Raw genomic sequence first — 12,888 nt, forward strand, 5'->3', positions numbered from 1 at the left:
AGGCTTAAAACAATGGTTTCTTGCTCACACAAAGTACAGTGCAATTCAAGCAGTCTTTCTTTTTCAGTGATTCCATTTTGTAGCTAGTTCATCAGAAACATGGTACTATGGCAGTGAAAGGGAGTGATGAAGGAGGCACACTGGGTCTTAACTCCCTTTACCAGAAATTACACATGTCACTTCCACTCATACTGTTTTAGAACTACATAGTTGCATGGTCCCAATATAACTGTAAGGAAAGCCAAGAAGTGTGGAGCCAGGCAGATCATAGATATTGTGAACACCAATAGCTTCTACCACATATCTGTTGCCTACAGCCACATGGTCATCTCTTTTCTTCATTTGGCAAACATTACTATTTTCTATCTGCAAGTATTTGTGCTGCATGATAGATGATTCTGTTACCAGAATGGGGTCCTGATCCAGACCCCAAGAGAGGGTTCTTGGATTTCATGCAAGAAATAATTTGGGGTGAGTCTATAAATAAAAGCAGGAGTACTAGGAAAGTAAAGAAACAAAAAAATGGCTACACCATAGGCAGAGTAGCAGCATGGGCTGCTCCGCTGCTTACACTTATTATTATCTCTTGATTATATGTTAACAAGAGATGGATTATTCATGAGTTTTGTGGGAAAGGGGTGGGAAATTCTCAGAACAGAGGGTTTCTCCCCATTTTAGACCGTATGGGGTAACTTCCTGACCTAACCATGGCATTTGTAAACTGTCATGGCACTGGTGGGAGTGTCTTTTAGCATGCTAATGCATTGTAATTAGCACATAATGAGGAGTGAGAAGGACCAGAGGTCACTTTCGTCTCCATTTTGGTTTTGGTGGGTTTTAGCTGGCTTCTTTACTGCCGCCTGTTTTATCAGCATGGTCTTTATGACCTGTATCTTGTGCCAACCTCCTATCTTATTCTGTGACTAAGAATGCCTTAATCTCCTGGGAATGCAGCCCAATAAGTCTCAGCCTCATTTTACCCAGGTCTTACTCAAGATGGAGTCGCTCTGGTTCAAATGCCTGTGACAATCCCAGAGATGAATAAAATGTCATCTCTACTTTCAAATAGCCTAATATATTGGGGCTATAGAAACAAAAATCATATTATAATATAGTCATATGTGAAGCAGAAACAAAATGCCCCAGATAGAGGCCTAAATCATTTTCTATGGGCAGGATCACAGAGAAAGATGAACTTAACCCTTATTTGTTAACAAAGAATCCTTAAAATGCTATAGAAGTGATGATATATTTGCTGGGCATTAAAAGAGGAAAAAAGGTTTAGACAAGTTTGATATGGAAAAGAGGGCAGTGAATGAGAAAAGACAGAAAAATGTGAGAAGATTGTGTATGACTGAGGAATGAAGAAGGGAAAAATAACCTAAACCACAAGGATGTGGGTATATAATAAAAGACATGTGGACTTCATGAGTATATATGTGATGTATGTGTTCACAGTTTGCTCATCTGTGGAATATGAGTTGCTAGAATGTGACAGTAGGTAAATTAGATCCAGAGTTTTAATTGTTGAAAAAACAAGACTTAAAAAGAAGGTTATGATATCATGCTATAAGTAGTGATGTTTGGCGTTCAGCAATAGGTTAAACAGGTCAAGAACATAGGACTATAAGAAAAAAACAACAAAAAAAAAATCAAAGAGAAGGAAAAGGGAGAATAGGATCAAAATTCAGAAAGCATATGGTCTTTCTTCTTCCTCTTCTTTGACAGGATATAAAAGTGATGAATGAGCAGGAAAAATGTCAATAGCAAACACTCAAGACCATGACCTTGAAATGTGCCTTTATGTTGTTTCTTTTAAATGTTTAACTTTTTTGTAATTAAATGAAGTGTTTATAGTCACTGCTAGACATTTCATCATTATCAAATGCCTATTATGTCTTATACAAATGTCTATTTAAGCATTTTTAGCATAAAAATACGAAATCCTTTCTGTAATTTTCTGCCTTTTTTTCATTTTCAAATATCATTCTTTCAATAAAATTATCTTCCAATAATTTTGAAGTTGTTAATCACCATTATTTATTCATCTTGTATTATGCCTACCAGCCACTTCATGTATATTATTTCACTTAAATCTTATGAAATCAACACAAGATTGATATTACTTTTATTTCATAGCTACAGAAATTGAAATTCAAATTTTGTCCATTACAATAGACTAGCTGTGGCAAAGACAATGTGAATTTACCCACGACTTAACTCTTTTTATAAATTCGTAAAATGTGAAGAATCATAGAACACACCTTAAAATGATTATTGTGAAATCAAGGAGGAGAAAGCTAGTTAAACTGAGAGACAAACTGCAATAGGACTTGTCAAGCCAAAACCTACAATTATTCTTTTGGATAGTTTCTTTTTCTCTAAAGTGGCAATTTAACTTAAAGATATTAAAGAAACCCAATCTTTGGGGTTGCTTAAATGTTGTCTTCCAGCCCTTCCTCTTTCCAACTTTACCAAGAAGCATATTTTAGACAGGGGAAGAGACCAAACCAATGACAGCAGAATTACCATTATCTCTAGCACTATTCGTTGTCAAATAACTAAATGCTGATTTGAAGAACTAAGTAATTTGAGAAATCAAAAATGAAAGGAATTATAAATGATTTGAAAAAATCCTTCTTATTTTTAATGTCTTTTGGTGCTGTTTTCTAAGCCCTTCCTCCTATGGTGTCAATTATATTTTTTTCCGTCAAGTGATTTGGTTGGTGAGTCTAATCTCCAACAGTGCCCTACCTCTTTCTCCCAAAAAGGCCTCAGTTGAAAAATGGCTCAACACTTTCCCTGCAAGCTCACAATGAGGATCTCCAATTCTCCTTGCATTCGGCCAGACTCTTCTGTTTTTGCATGCTTTCCTCTCCCATGCATGGGTTGCACAACTCTGGGATATCTAGACAGAGCTACCGCACACCTGTCTTCTAGGTCAGGCTACAGAGTACTTCGGATACAGCAAGTCACGACCCATCTGGAACGGCAGATCTACCTGCCTTTTGGCTTTCTTCCTTGGTTGAAACTAAAATCCGAAGTGGAGTGCCCCGAGCGATAGAGAAAGTGCCTATAGCTTTGACAGCCGCTTGGAGCATGCTCAGTCGGTCTCCAGGCACCGGGAGGCGGCTCCCCCCCACCACCCCCCCCCGGGCCGGCCTCCACCGCAGCCTGTCCGGCCCCCACTCGGGTCCCCACCCCTGGCGCGCGCTCCTCGGCACCCACAAGGGCGTTCAGCAGCCGCGCCTCCCCTTCCCGCCACCGCCTCCTCCGCTGGCTGTGGCGGGCGAGGACACGTCAGGGGCCATAAATAAATAAATAATTCCATTCACCCGTTGACAGCGAGGCGAATCGGCTGCGGTTTGCTGGGAACGGAGGACTGCAGCGCCCACCCTGCGCCAGAGACCAGATAAAGTAAGTACAGCTGGGGAGGGAGGGGAGAGGGGGAGGAGGAGGCGCCGGCTAAGAGGAGGGCGAGCCTGCTTCTGCGACCCGAGCTGCCCGCGGAGCCGCACGCGTGTGTGCAAATGGCCAGCCTGTGACAAACGTGCCAACGCAGAGTTGGCCATCGAGCCCTTATATAGACAAAAAACCCCGAAGCGGCCGCGGGAGGAGAGCTCGCGTCAGCCAGTGCGCGCCGACAGCTGCCCGGGAGCTGCGGGGGCGCGCAGGGTCCTGGGCAAGGAGCGCCTCGCGTGCTTTCGGCCAGGAGGTGCTCACGCTCTCGGCTTTTACACCGAGACTCAGCGTGGCGCGGTGCTCCCCAGTCTCCCTGGCTCACGGGACTCCGAGGGCTGCTTCCAGTGCGGCGTGTCTCTAGTGCGCGCCCCGCCAGCATCCGGCCCCCGAGCCCCCTAGGGTGGCGTGGCTTCATTGCCACAGAAGGTGGAGGCGGGGGTGGTGAGAGTGTGTGTAGGGAACGTCTTCTCTTTGAGCAGATGATCAGGACAGGAAGAGGCTGTGAGGGGAAGACGAAATACCGGGGGATGGGGGGGTTGCCTTTCTTCATTTTTGGTCCCCAGGAAGGATGGCAGGGGTGGAAGCAGATGGAAAAGTATATGCGGGCGAGGCCTGAGCCCAGAAAGGGAGCTCTGACGTGGCAGGGGTTCAGGAGGGCCTGAGCCTTCTGGTCTTCCTGGGCCACTGCACCGCACTGGGGGCGCCAGGCCGGGTCAGGTGGCGCCACAGGCTGCGAGCCCGCTCACGTGCGAACTGCCTGTTTTCTCAGCGGATGCTGCATCGCAGCGCCTTTCTCCATCCCCTTTTCTCTTCTGCTTCCGCGAAAAGGATTGCAGACTGCCTTGGAAAGGGCGGTCGTGCCCAATGCCACTTTCCAGGTAGGGCTGAGGAGGGACTTTTGTAGTTCCAATTCCAGGGAAATTAAAATTTTACACACACACACGCACGCACACGAGACATAGAAGAGGAAACAAGGAGTGGTTTCTCTACAAATGTTTTTTGATTTCCTTTCCTGTATTATTTCATGTCCTCCCTCCCTCTTGGGTCCCAAAGGAGATGCAGCAGAGGAATAAAATAGCGGGCAATGATGAAAGTGATGGGGAAAAGACTGGACCCAGAGGAAAGAGTGACTACTGGATGCCATTTCCTGTCACCCCATGCTTCATGGCTAACCCCAGTCTGAACTCAGAGGGTTGCAAACTTTCCACAGACAGGTTAGCTTGAATGTGTTGTGTTACTGGAACCACAAGCACTAAGTATGCATTTGGTGGAGTGTGGCTGAAAAATGAGAGTTGGGTGGGGACCGCAGAGGGCAAATGAGGGTTGAGCAAAGTGACTAATATTTAGCTCTGGTGAAGCAATCCTAACTCCAGGTTCTACTTCTGACTGAGCACATTACATTTAAAGCAATCCAAGTGAGGGACTGAATGATCTCAGTGGAAAGGAAAGATTATAACCGTAAGAAACTCAGTGTATTGTGTAACAACTTACAAACTCAGAAACTATTTTTTTCAAATACATCAATAGTTTGCACTTACATATTACTTTTTTCCCCCCAAGGCATGTTTGAATAATAAGTGATCTGAAATTTTAACACCTGTTTCCCAATGTTCAAAATTAGTGTATCCTTCTATAAATGCTCAGTTTATTTCTAGACATTCATTTGCTCTTTGATAATGTCTGGCTTATAGTTTTGGCTTTGATTGAGCTCTTTTAAAGGGAAGGAGAGCAACATTACCTAAATAAACCTCCCTTGTCTAGAGTCATACTCCTGGATCACAGATCTGAAATAAAAGGCATCTCCAGAATTTACTTTTAATTCTGTATTCATCCACCAAACATTTTTGAGACATTCACATGGAAAAAGGAAATTAACATTAGAACAGATTGGTTCTGCACTTTTGTAAGGTTGAGTAATTGTTTAACAATCTGGGCTTTACGTTTTTCTTGTCTATAAAATGAGATTGGTGGTACCCACTCTGAAGTGATATTGGGAAGAATGAAGTGTGTGGTAAGTACCTAGAATATAGACGGGCTATATTTGAGCCCCTATAATCAGTCTAGACATCCTACCAGGGTTACCAAGATGAATGAGGCGTAATTCTGTTCTCAAGAAATTCTCATATAGTCAGTCATCCAGGTTAATCTTTCTTGCATCCCATTTGCCTTTTAGTCCATTTTTTTCTCCTCTTGATGGAAGAAACATATATCCAAGTAACTTGAAAGGAACTCTGCAGTTGTAAGAAATGTTGGTAAGATCTGCTAAAAGGAAAATTTGAGAAGAGTGTCTTTTCTCAGGAACCTGTATTCAGCCCGTTTTTTGTCCGTTAATAGTGATCCTTAATGAATAAAAACAGGTAATGAAGGATTTTTCTTCATGTTATGAGGGAAGGATGATCCTTCTCTGAAGATTATCTTTGTCAATGAATTGATTTCCATTATTTGAGAGAAGAGTTTGATCTGCAGTTTCTACTACACCTTGGGCAAACCAATCCACTCACTCCTAAGAGTATAAAGTAACTGTAGTATATAATAACTATAATGACAACTCTGTAATGCTCACCATATTCCAGGCACTGTGCTACTACTGTCTGATAGCACGTAACAACCCTCTGAGGTGGATCTGTCCATATCCATATTTACGAAAAAAGAATTTATGCCCAGAAAGTTTCATAGCTTATTCAGCTGGTACAGCTAGTAAGTGGCTGAGCTGGGGCAAGCACCGATGCGATCTGTTTGGCTTTAACCACTATGTAATATAGCTTCTGCCTTGCATGAAGCTAAATAAGAACAAAGACCTTACCTGTTGTTTTCTCCATAGCTCAGTACAGTGTCTGGCATATCATGGTTCAGAAGAACTGATTATAGAAAGAAGGAAAGAGGGAAGGAAGCAGAACTAGAGGGAAGGAGGAAGAGGAGGAAATAAAAATTAGCAAGTCCAAGTGTCTCCTGCCTTCAACACTGAATCTGGCGGGAAATCCAGCATGAACTCTGCCCTGAGAACACAATAGTTGAGGCTCTTTTGAGGATTCCTTTTCCTTATCTTGCATCTAATCATTTAGTTTATGATGCTCCTTTATGCAAAATAGGAAAATATTCTCTTTGGTTTTACAAATTAGCAAAAGGTGCCCAGGAAGTGCAAACATCGAAGAGTGACCTACTCAAGGTGGACCAGGAAAAAAAAAAAGAAGGAAGAAATTAAAAGGGCAGACCATAATGCAGGGGCACTGAATTTAAATTTTAGTTAAGCCACTGGCTGGCTTTGTCTTATGCAATGTTGTGGTAGTACTTGTATGGTTGTTCTGAACACCAAAGACGATAACAAATATAAGCTGTTTTATACTGTGCCTGATAAATAGAATGGCATGCAGCAAAGAGTAATTACATTCTGTTATTGCCCTTTGTTCCCCTCCTCCCTTCAACCCATCCCAAATAAAAAGTACCCTCCTGGTTTCCATGTTTTGAAGTAATCTGTGTGCATCTGAACTACTTCATAACTTGATCTGGGCTTCTGTTAGGCTGATTCTTATATTTTACCTTGAATTACAATTATTTGGGAAGGCATCCTATCTCTCTTCCTGGGCTACGTGGTCTTTGAGAGTAGATGGTATATCTGATTCATCTGGGAACCCCTGTGGAGCTGCTACTTGGGACAGGACAGGGCAGAGGAGGGGCTCTGAAGTCCAGCCTGTCTGGGTTTTGATTTTAGCTTTGCCACTTATCAACAAAGACAAGTTGCTAAACCTCTTTAAGTCTCGGTTTCTTCATGTGTAAAAATAGAGTAGTAACCAATTTTATATATTGGTTGTAAACATTAAATGAGATAATATCTGTGAAATAGCACTGTGCTGAGCACATGCATAGAAATAACTCAATAACTAGTGTTAGGTATTAATTATTTGGCTTTATGTTTTTTAGTTTGTCATAAGCATCACTGGCTTATTTTTAACAGATTTTTGGGAACTCTGAAATGCCAAACTTGCCATTAGATGGCACAACAAAGTTGAATTGCATAATAAACCATTAAGTGGACTCCCTTTGAGAAGTCATCCTGGTTTGTCACAGGCTTTCTCAAAACTGTTTGGATCAAAGTGATTAAGAAATATCTTGGGAAACATCTGTACACTAGCTCTCAGTGAATAATGGAACTTTTTTTTTTTTAACTTGTGAAAAAGCTTCATTTTCTCAGTTGCTCCTATAAATGGTGAATCCAGGGGCTGAGTCTACCTATGTGAGAGATCCAGCTGTTTAAAATCATAATATGAGAGACTAGCCTAAAATGGACCATTGTCGAGAGGAATAAATAACACTTACCACATGTATTTGGTAATTAGTAAATAAGTGGAGGGTCTGTGCATTTATATATCAACTGTAATCATTAAAAATATGGGAGAAAATTAAACAAATTGGAGTTGACTATAATAAAACTAGTCCAGCTGGAGCTGGACTAACTGGGACTTGGGTGCACCATAGACAATTTCAACATATTCACAAATATCAGTGTTGATCAATGAAGCAAATATTTTTGGAAATAATTTTTATGACCTAATACTAAAACTCCTGCAAATGTTTTCATTAATATTCATTGAAGTCTCAAAGGACCTCATAAAAATCCAATGGGACAATTGAATGACAGCTGCAAGATACTGGCCTAAAGGTACTTTCGTTAAGTTCCACAAAAATGTCTGTATGGTTCAATTATAGAGCCTGGTGATTAGTTTTATGTAATAAAACTAATTAAAATAAATAACATTAAAATAGCAACTTTCAATAGAAAATATTTTGTGTAAGTGGTGAACACAAATGAAATATTTGTTTAGATAAATAAAGATCCATATACAATGTTGGTATTTTGTAGAAAGCATTTTATTACAAGCATTTGCTGTTTCTCCACCTCATAACACAATATGTATCATTATTAATTAGTCAATACCTCTAATCAGATTTCTATTGAAGCTAATATGTAAAAGAATGGTACTTTTTACAAAGCAGCTGCCCTACTAAGTAATTAACTTGAATATCTATATCTTTTTTAACTAGATTAGATAAGAATAAAAAATAAAACTACAAAGCATGCATTTGATAAGTTTCTAAGGGATGTTAACATTTATCTTATTTTAAAAACGATTTTCAAAATTTCTAGGATTTGAAGTTCCATCAATTCTTCTCAAATATGTGAAAGGCAAGTTCAGTGATAAATGGCAGTCGGTGACAGTATTTTTCAACAGGTGGGATTATTAGCATTTGGGGTTGGACCCTTCTTCATTGTGTAGGACTGTCTCTTTCATTGCAGAGCATTGGGTGTCTGTGACCTTTCTTAGTAAATTTGGGCTGCGATAACAAACTATAGACAGATTAGGTAGCTTATGAACAACAGAAATTTACTTCTCACAGTTCTAGAGGCTGGAAATCTGAGATCAGGGTGCTGGCATGGTCCAGGTGTTGGTGAAGGCCTCTTCTGTGTTGTAGACTGCTGGTTTCTTATATCTTCACACGGTGGGATGAGTGTGAGAGCTCTCTTTTATGAGGGTACTAATCCCATTCATGAGAGTTCCATCCTTATGACCTATTTAACTCCCAAAGTCCTCATGTCTTAATACCACTCCTTTGGGGATTAGGATTTCAACATGAATTTTGGAGGCACACATTAAGTCCGTAACAATGATCTATCTCTGTTTTCTATAAGTCAGTGGCTTTCCCTTAGTCATTGTAGCAGTCAAAAATGCCTCTCTACATTTTAATATACCTGTGGTGGAATGGTGATCCATATGGTTGAAAACTGTCGGCCAGTAAGATCAAATTGAGATTGTTTAAAAAATTTATTTGGGATCAGAGTACTTTCAGAGTACTTTCGAAATTATTTTGCCTTTCATTAAAGGATGAAAATAATACTCTTGTATTAAAATATTTTGTTTTGAAACAATGAGTTCTTTATTAGTAAGGCATAACAACTGTTAACTTTAATAATCAGAGCATCATTGACCTCCTAGGCTCCAAATTATTTGCTTTGGACTGTCAATAACCTTTGGCAGTATTCATGCCTAATGCTTCTTGAACTCCTGTTTTGGCTTTCATGTGCTCTTTATTTTGTTACTTCTCTCACTGCTCATTTACTGCTTCTTCTCCAGCTCACCTTTTACCTTGTATTCAATATAAGTACGTGTTCCCCAGTTTCTGTTTTGGGCTTTTTTTTTTTTTTTTTTTTTTTTTTTGAGACAGGGTTTCGCTGCAACACCCAGGCTTGAGTGCAATGACGTGAACTTGGCTCACTGCAACCACCACCTCCTTAGTTCAAGTGATTCTCCTGCCCCAGCCTCCTGAGTAGCTGGGACTACAGGCGCCCGCTACCACGCCTGGCTAATTTTTTGTATTTTTAGTAGAGATGGGGTTTCACCATATTGGCCAGGCTGGTCTCGAACTCCTGACCTCAAGTGATCTGCCCACCTTGGCCCCCAGAAGTGCTGGGATTGTTACAAGCATGAGCCACTGAGCCTGGCCAGGCTTTTCTTTAGCCTGCATTCTGTTGATTGACAAAGCTCATCTGCTCTTGACCTCCGCTTTCACCTCAGTAGGAATAACTACCAAGCCATTTGCTGCAGTCCTGACCTTCCCTCAACTTTTAGGCATTTCCAGACATTTCTAGATGTTTGCAGGACAGCTTCTCTTTACTGTGCTTTTGATACTTCCAGTATCCTGTGATCTCTTCCTTCCTTTTTGTTTTCTTTCTTTCTGTCACCCCCCGTTCTTCATATTGCTGTCAGCAGTATTCTAGCCTAGAAGCTTTTGAGACCACCCTTTCTCTGGACTTGTGTACGTCCAGAATAATTTTTTAATTATTTCCTTCTATTCTGTTGTTGCCAGAGGTTTCAGGTGCTTTTGACATACTACCTACAGTCATGTAATAGTCTCTTAGTGGGTATTCCCACCTCTGGTCTCTCACCCTACCAGTTAATTCTGTACATGGTATCAGACACTCTCACTGAAGCACACCTCTGTTAACTAACACTCCCATCACCTAGGTCCAAGGACTGACATTTCAGTCCCTGCATGATGTAATTCCAAACAGCTGTTCCATGTTCATCTCCCACTACCATCATACTCAACTCAAATGGAACTGTCCTCATGCCTCGTTCATTCTCATTCTACTTCCTACCACCAAATCTTTGGTCATGCTGTTCTTTTATCTTGAAATGAATCTAACTTCCTACCATTTCTAGCTCTAACCTCACCTTCTAAGCTGAGCTTAAACACCACATTCAAATTTTCCTCTGACACCTCTGGATAGGTAGAATGATTTTTCTAAAATTTCAGGAACATTATGTTTATAATGTCTTATTTGACATATAATAGAATGTCTTAACATTCTATTATAGTTGATTTTATATAATTATTCAGTTTCTTAATATACTATAAAGTTGTAGATGTCAAGAATAATAATGTGTTCATATTTACGTCATCTTTACCATTTTGGTGGATTATAGAGTTGCAAGAAACTTGGAGGACATCTGTTTCCACTTTTATGTATTGTTTTCATTATGTTCAATAAACCACCATCTATTATTTAAGTGTACACACTGAGGCAGACTGTTCTTTTAAAGGCAGTTCTGCTTGTGACTCAAATTTTCTTGCTTCTACCTAGGGTCTTTATTCAGCTTCCTGGGGCCACATGAAATGAATCCCTTTCTCGTTTGAATGACATACTGTACCAGTGTGACAGCTCACATGTCTTTTGTTTTCTCTATCAATTTAACATATTCAGTTTTTCTTCCTGTTTTTTGCATGTGACCTGGTTACATTCTTTATTTAACGCTGCTGTATTGTGGAGTAATTCAAGTTTAGGAAAGTCCACAAATGCATAGAATACTTCAAGGATAACAATGGTTTTCAATGTAAATATTGGAACTGTTGTTCATGATGTAACTTGTCAATATCTCTTCAGGTGAAGTCAGGGTGGGAAATCAAGGTATATACAGCGATCTACCTCTGGGAGAATCCCATAGTTATCTCAGGGCTGAACTTTCCTTTCTGTGCCGACAGTTTAATAAATAAATAAATAAATAAGCCACTGGAGGATGATAGGAAAGCTCACATTAACTTTTGATTGTAATTGGAAATTAACTACTCAGTAAAATTATACTCTTTTATAGATTAATGCCCTAAGTAGTAAGACAACAAACATGTCTTGTGTGTATGTGTGTATAATAAGTGAATTTAAAGACATTGGACCAAATAAGTGGCTATTAAGTAAAGTTATAAAGATAAGCTTTAAGTAAGAATAGCTTACATTTGTTGAACACTTCTATATTTAATACCTTACATGTTTTAACTAATTTAATCCTCAAAACCTTATGAGGAAGCATTGTTGTTATCCTCATTTTACAGATGGGCAGAGTAGAGTACAGAGGTGAAGTATTTTGCCCAAGGTTACCCATCTTGTCATTGGAAGGGTCTGGATTTTAATCTGTTGAACACAATGTACCTTTTCAATAGTATTAATTTCAAATATTTCATGCTGCAGTAAATTTTAAGACATGCTTGGGGGGAAATGTCCGATAAATTTTTTTTTTTTCTTTTTTGAGATGGAGTCTCACTCTGTCACCCAGGCTAGAGTGAAGTGACGCTATCTCGGCTCACTGCAAACTCTGCGTCCCAGGTTCATGCCTTTCTCTCGCTTCAGCCTCCCGAGTAGCTGGGACTACAGGCGCCCGCTACCACGCCCAGCTAATTTTTGTTTTTGTATTCTTAGTAGAGACGGGGTTTCACCGTGTTAGCCAGGATGGTATTGATCTCCTGACCTTCTGATCCTCCCGCCTTGGCCTCCCAACGTGCTGGGATTACAGGCAAAGTCTGATAAATATTTTTTAAAACAGAGACTAGTCAGGTATAATGAGTTCGGGTCTGTTACAACACAAAGTCAACAGGAATGATAAGGCTTCCTTACTATTTGAAGGAGTTACCTGGAACCAAGCTAGAAAGCTTAGAGAAAGTAACAACCTCTTGTGGATTCAAGGAGGCTGGAGAACCGGTAGGGACCAAAGGAGCAGTAAGTCCAGGATGTCATTCCTATAACTCAGTTTGCAAAGTGGTAGGGATAGAATACATGGGAGGTGGCAGGACTCCCATGGAAGCCCTGTGCTGTGAGTATCAGTGAGTGCATGAACAGAGTAGGGTCTGGAGAATTCTCATAGATGGGTATATATCAAATTTACGGTGAAGTGGGATTTTGAATAAAGCCTCTGACATATTTTAAGCCATAGAATGCAATACTTTAACAACTATTTATTCCCCTGCTGTGTTCCAGACACTGTTTTGGATGTTAGAGAGATGGCTGTAAATAGAACAGGTAAGTCCTTTTTAGGCTTGAGTTACACAGATATCAAACATATTCTCAAAGCAAGGTTAAGCAATTTATGTCCTTGAGCCAAT

At 40.3% G+C, this 12,888-nt stretch overlaps 1 protein-coding gene across 1 annotated transcript in view; it reads left to right on the top strand.

Moving 5' to 3' along the window:
- The first annotated feature begins 3,104 nt into the window (after nucleotides 1-3,104).
- SLC16A7 (solute carrier family 16 member 7) overlaps nucleotides 3,105-12,888 on the top strand; it is a 182,912-nt gene continuing 173,128 nt past the window's right edge. Inside the window, exon 1 of the mRNA XM_009247966.4 lies at nucleotides 3,105-3,417. The gene's annotated coding sequence lies outside the window, so the exon portion shown is untranslated. The remainder of the gene's footprint in view (nucleotides 3,418-12,888) is intronic.

The sequence above is a fragment of the Pongo abelii genome, chromosome 10, assembly GCF_028885655.2.
Source record: "Pongo abelii isolate AG06213 chromosome 10, NHGRI_mPonAbe1-v2.0_pri, whole genome shotgun sequence".
Taxonomy (NCBI): domain Eukaryota; kingdom Metazoa; phylum Chordata; class Mammalia; order Primates; family Hominidae; genus Pongo; species Pongo abelii.